The following is a 6635-nucleotide window of genomic DNA, read 5'->3' on the forward strand; positions in this document are numbered from 1 at the left end:
CCCCCAGGCGCGCCCTCCACCCTCGTGGGGCCCCTGTTGCTCCACCGACGTACTCCTTCGTCCTATATATACCTACGAACCCCCAAACTACCAGATACGGAGCCAAAATCCTAATTCCACCGCCGTAACTTTTTGTATCCACGAGATCCCATCTTGGGGCCTGTTCCGGAGCTCCGCCGGAGGGGGCATCGATCATGGTGGGCTTCTACATCAACACCATAGCCCCTCCGATGAAGTGTGAGTAGTTTACCTCAGACCTACGGGTCCATAGTCATTAGCTAGATGGCTTCTTCTCTCTTTTTGGATCTCAATACAAAGTTCTCCCCCTCTATTATGGAGATCTATTCGATGTAATCTTCTTTTGCGGTGTGTTTGTTGAGACCGATGAATTGTGGGTTTATGATCAAGTTTATCTATGAAGAATATTTGAATATTCTTTGAATTCTTTTATGTATGATTGGTTATCTTTGCAAGTCTCTTCGAATTATCAGTTTGGTTTGGCCTACTAGATTGATCTTTCTTGCAATGGGAGAAGTGCTTAGCTTTGGGTTCAATCTTGCGGTGTCCTTTCCCAGTGACAGTAGGGGCAGCAAGGCACGTATTGTATTGTTGCCATCGAGGATAACAAGAAGGGGTTTTCGTCATATTGCATGAGTTTATCCCTCTACATCATGTCATCTTGCTTAAAGCGTTACTCTGTTCTTATGAACTTAATACTCTAGATGCATGATGGATAGCGGTCGATGTGTGGAGTAATAGTAGTAGATGCAGGCAGGAGTTGGTCTACTTGTCTCGGACGTGATGCCTATATACATGATCATACCTAGATATTCTCGTAACTATGCTCAATTCTGTCAATTTCTCAACAGTAATTTGTTTACCCACCTTGAATACTTATGCTCTTGAGAGAAGCCACTAGTGAAACCTATGGCCCCGGGGTCTATCTTCCATCATATTAATCTTCCAATACTTAGTTATTTCCTTTGCCTTTTATTTTACTTTGCAACTTTATCATAAAAATACCAAAAATATTATCTTATCATATCTATCAGATCTCACTCTCGTAAGTGACCGTGTAGGGATTGACAACCCCTTATCGCATTGGTTGCGAGTATTTTTTTTGTTTGTGTAGGTGCGAGGGACTCGTGCATGGCCTCCTACTAGATTGATACCTTGGTTCTCAAAAACTCAGGGAAATACTTATGCTACTCTGCTGCATCACCCTTTCCTCTTCAAGGAAAAACCAACGCAAGTGCTCAAGAGGTAGCAATTCTCCTCTGAATTCTTTTATGTATGATTGGTTTATCTTTGCAAGTCTCTTCGAATTATCAGTTTGGTTTGGCCTACTAGATTGATCTTTCTTGCAATGGGAGAAGTGCTTAGCTTTGGGTTCAATCTTGCGGTGTTCGATCCCAGTGACATAAAGGGAACCGATACGTATTCTATTGTTGCCATCGAGGATAAAAAGATGGGGTTTATATCATATTGCATGAGTTTATCCCTCTACATCATCTCATCTTACTTAAAGCATTACTCTGTTCTCTTGAACTTAATACTCTAGATGCATGCTGGATAGCGGTCGATGTGTGGAGTAATAGTAGTAGATGCAGAACCGTTTCAGTCTACTTGTCTCAGACGTGATGCCTATATACATGATCATACCTAGATATTCTCATAACTATGCTCAATTCTATCAATTGCTCGACAGTAATTCGTTTACCCACCATAATACTTATACTCTTGAGAGAAGCCACTAGTGAAACCTATGTCCCCTGGGTCTTTCTTCCATCATATTAATCTTCCAATACTTAGTTATTTCCATTGTCATTTATTTTACTTGCATCTTTTATTTCTCTTTATCATAAAAATACCAAAAATATTATCTTATCATATCTATCAGATCTCACTCTCGTAAGTGGCCGAGAAGGGCTTGACAACCCCTTTATTGCGTTGGTTGCAAGGTTCTTATTTGTTTGTGTAGGTGCGCGGGACTTGAGCGTGATCTCCTACTGGATTGATACCTTGGTTCTTAAAAACTGAGGGAAATACTTACGCTAATTTGCTGCATCACCCTTTCCTCTTCAAGGGAAAACCAACGCAGTGCTCAAGAGGTAGCAATGATTATGATAGATTTGTATTTCTCTCCGATCTATTCGTTTGGTTCGGCCAACTAGATTGATTTATCTTCAGTGGGAGAGGTGCTTTATAGTGGGTTCAATCTTACGGTGTCCTCACCCAGTGACAGGAAGGGTAGCGAGGCATGATAACCCACAAGTAGGGGATCAATTGTAGCCTCTTTTGATAAGTAAGAATGTCGAACCCAATGAGGAGCTAAAGGTAGCACAAATATTCCCTCAAGTTTTATCGACCACCGATACAACTCTACGCACGCTTGGCGTTCACTTTACCTAGAACAAGTATAAAACTAGAAGTACTTTGTAGGTGTAACGGGATAGGTTTGCAAGAATATAAAGAGCACGTAAATAAAAACTAGGGTCTGTTTTAGGTAAAGAAGCAATAAAGTTAGTATAGCAAGTGTGGAAAAGTTGTTGTAGGAGTTGCGAAATTGTCCCTAAGCAATTGACTACTTTACTAGATCGATAGCACAACGAAAATCTACTCATACATCATAGGATGGCAACACATCATTGGATAATAATATGAAGCATAAAGCACCATGTTCAAGTAGAGGGTACAGCGGGTTGCGGGAGAGTGGACCGCTGTAGATAGATGGGGGGAGGTGATGGAGATGTTGGTGAAGATGACAGAGGTGTTGGTGTAGATTGCGGTGACGATGATGGCCCCGGCGGCGTTCCGGCGCCATCGGGAGAGAGGGGAGAGGGGCCCCCTTCTTCTTCTTCTTCTTCCTTGACCTTCTCCCTAGATGGGAGAAGGGTTTCCCCTCTGGTCCATAGCCTCCATGGCGGCAGAGGGGCGAGAGCCCCTCTGAGATTGGATATGTCTCTATGTCTCTCTCTGTTTCTGCGTTCCAGATTCTCCCTTTCACCGTTTCTTAAATTCCCGGAGATACGTAACTCCGATTGGGCTGAAATTTTAACACGATTTCTACCCGGATATTGGCTTTCTTGCGACAAAAGAAGGGAACCAACCGCCTTACGGGGTGTCCACAAGGGCCTAGGGCGCGCCCCTGCCTCGTGCCCCCCTCGAGCATCGTCTCGCGTTGATTCTTCTTCCCAAAAATCACATATATTCCAAAAAAATCTCCGTTAGTTTTTATCTCGTTTGGACTCCGTTTTGATATGGATTTTTTGTGAAACAAAAAACATGCAAGAAACAGGAACTGGAACTGGGCACTGGATCAATATGTTAGTCCCAAAAATAGTGTAAAAATTTGCCAAAAGTATATAAAAGTTGTAGAATATTGGCATGGAACAACAAAAAATTATAGATACGACGGAGACGTATCAAGGCACGTATTGTATTGTTATTACTAAGGATAAAACAATGGGGTTTATTCATATTGATTAGGTTTACTTTGTCTACATCATGTCATCTTGATTAAAGTGTTAATCTGTTTGTCAAGAACTTAATACTATAGATGCATGTTGGATAGCGGTCGATTGGTGGAGTAATAGTAATAGATGTAGGTAGGAGTCGGTCTACTTGTCATGGACATGATGCCTATATGTGTGATCATTGCCATGAATACATCATAACTATGCGCATTTCTATCAATTGCCCGACAGTATTTGTTTACCCATCGTATACTATGTGTTCGAGAGAGAAGCCTCTAGTGAAAACAGTGGCCCCTGGGTCTACTTTTATCATATTATAAAACACAAAATACCTTGCTACAATTTATTTACTTTTATTTTGTTTTGCAATTTATCTATCTACCTATACAAGATTTGATCCTTGCAAGTAACGAGTTCAAGGGGATTCTCTTGCCCGCATTGGGTGCAAGTATTTGCTTTCGTGTGTGTAAGTGTTGTTCATGAGGGTTTGCGTGATTCTCCTACTGGTTCGATAAACCTCGGTTCTCACTGGGGGAAATACTTATCTCTACTGTACTGCTTCACGCCTCCTCTTCAGGGGAAAAACCAATGCAGTTTACAAGTAGCAGGAAGAATTTTTGGCACCGTTGCCGGGGAGACATCATCAAATCCTATCAAGTAACTTCACTCAAACTATCATCTACTTGCTCTAGTTTTTATTTGCCTCTCTTTTTTCATCTCCTCCACTTCTCACAAAAATCAAAAACACAAAAATATTTTACTTCGTTGATTTGCTCGTTTGCCTGCTTTGTCACTATGTCTAGTGCTACCATTCCTCCCCTCTCTCTCCTGATTTTGAAATTATTTACTTCCAATAGAAACAAGGAGAAAATCTAGAAGATGCTTGCTATAGAATAATGGAATCTTATCGTATATGTACCACAAAAGGTGACATAAAAAACTTTCTTCAAAAAAATTATGTGGGACTCACTATGCCTAATAGACAACTTCTGGATTTTGCCGCTAAAGGGAATTTTATTGAAAGTGAATCTAATACTACTTGTGAAATAATAGAGGGGATGGTAGGAACTCCACCACCACAAAAGGGATTCAATTATACTCAAGAAGGAATCCAAATCTTAAAAAAATTGGGGGATATGCAAAAAGAATGGTTGAGTTGCAAAAGTCTAATGAATCACTCAAAATCCTTAGTGCAAATCTCAATCGCATGAATTCCCTTCTTACCATTTGCATCAAGAGGCTCTATACCTTAGATAATAAAATTGCTTCTTTCTTTGAAACTAATGGGAAGTGTAAGGAACCTCCAGGCTTTGAGAAAATCCATCTAGGGTGGTAAAAACTAAAGATGACAATACTTGAAACAATGCCTTACACCTAGCTTGGGATGTAAAACAATAGCGCTTGTTGGGAGTCAACCCAATAGTTATCTTTATTTTTTTGCTTTACTTTCTGTTTTGGTGTATTGGCACAATTATTGCTACTGTTATGATTGTGTTTTTATGTTTTAATTAGTGTTTGTGCCAAGTAAAACCTTTGGGATGATTTGGATGATAGTTGACTTGATTTTGTGAAAAATATCAGGATTTGGATGATTTTTTGAGTTACAAAAGTGTGATTTTTATTCAAATCACTACATATTGTTTTGTACTAGACATATTGTGTTTTATATTACATAGTTCTCTTGTTTTGATGATGTTATGGATTATATCGGGGTATAAGTCATGAAGAAGTTAGAATACGGTAGGTATTATGCAAGGATAAAATGTGAATGGGTTCATAACAGTACCTAAATTTTATGATCTATTTATCTATACCTACTAATAAAGCAAGGTGTGTTTCGCCAATATTTTCATCCGTTCACCATTGAAAAGATTTTTTTATCCGAGATGGTATTAAATTTTTGTGCGTCTCTCCACTAAAAAGACAAAAAGTTTGTCCAGAATTCCGCAATTGGGCCAGGCGCACTCCAGCCCAACAAAGCCAACCCAATAATTATCCTGCCCATGTATTGCGAGCACCTTATTTGTCGCACATGGCAACAAATATTTGAAGGTACGCACAAGTCGCCCAGGACTGGGCCGAACCGTTTTTGTTTTTTCAGTGTTCTATTTCTGTTTCGTTTTTATTTTCTACTTCTTCATTTTTATTTTTATATCAAATAAAAAATACAAAATATATTCCAAATTTTAAGTTTTTTCAAATATTCTAAAACTCAGCATTAAAAAAATTTATTCCTGTTTTGAAAAATATTAGAAACTTAAAAAAATCTGGTTTCGAAATTTCATCAACATTTAAAAAATGTTGTCATGTAGAAAAGTATTCATAATTTTTCGAGATTTCTTTTATAAAATTAATATTTTTTAAAATGTTCCATAAGCTAATAAATATCCTATTTTAGTGAAAAGTTCACAAAAAGAAAATAATGTTTGTGTCTCAGAAAGCATTTTTATAAATTGTTTTGAATGTTCCCCATTTCAAAAACAATCAATAATGTTGTTTTTTATAAAAGGTTCATGTTTTCAAAATATTATTTTTCAGTTTTAATTACTATTCCTGTTTCTAATCTTGTTTGTGTTTTTCCAAAATTATATGGATTTTTCAAAAAAAATCACATTTGTAAAAACTGCCAAGGCTTAAAAATAACATTTCCAAGAATATTCGGAAGTTCATATTTCTTTGAATGTTTAAATAAATAAATAAATCGAATCTGAAGCTATTGTACTTTCTTAAATATTTGCGATGACCATTGGTTAGAAGTGCGGGTTTGTTCTATCCTGGTTGGATATAAATTAAAAAAATTGTGAGCATGCGCCAATAAAAAAGAATATGTTGTTTGGCTCTAATTAGAAAAAAATGTGGACACATGAGTGGTAAAATAATCAAAGAGAATAAACTGTCATAATGAAGCGACATTCATGCCTGATTATACTTATGAAACATGATTTATGCGGTACAATTAGTAATCCATCCGGTTACGCCGTCGTAGGATAGTGGTCGAAGTAACCGTGTCTCGAAGGTCATCACAGATCCACCAAATGAGGAGGCATGCACAATCGCGAGATGGAGGCGGACGCGAAAGAAAAATGCACGAGTTCGGTGCTTGCCACCATGCCTACCAACCCCACCACCATCAAGATTTTATGGGCCAAACATGTCCAG

This window comes from Triticum dicoccoides, chromosome 5A (genome assembly GCF_002162155.2).
Source record: "Triticum dicoccoides isolate Atlit2015 ecotype Zavitan chromosome 5A, WEW_v2.0, whole genome shotgun sequence".
Lineage (NCBI taxonomy): Eukaryota > Viridiplantae > Streptophyta > Magnoliopsida > Poales > Poaceae > Triticum > Triticum dicoccoides.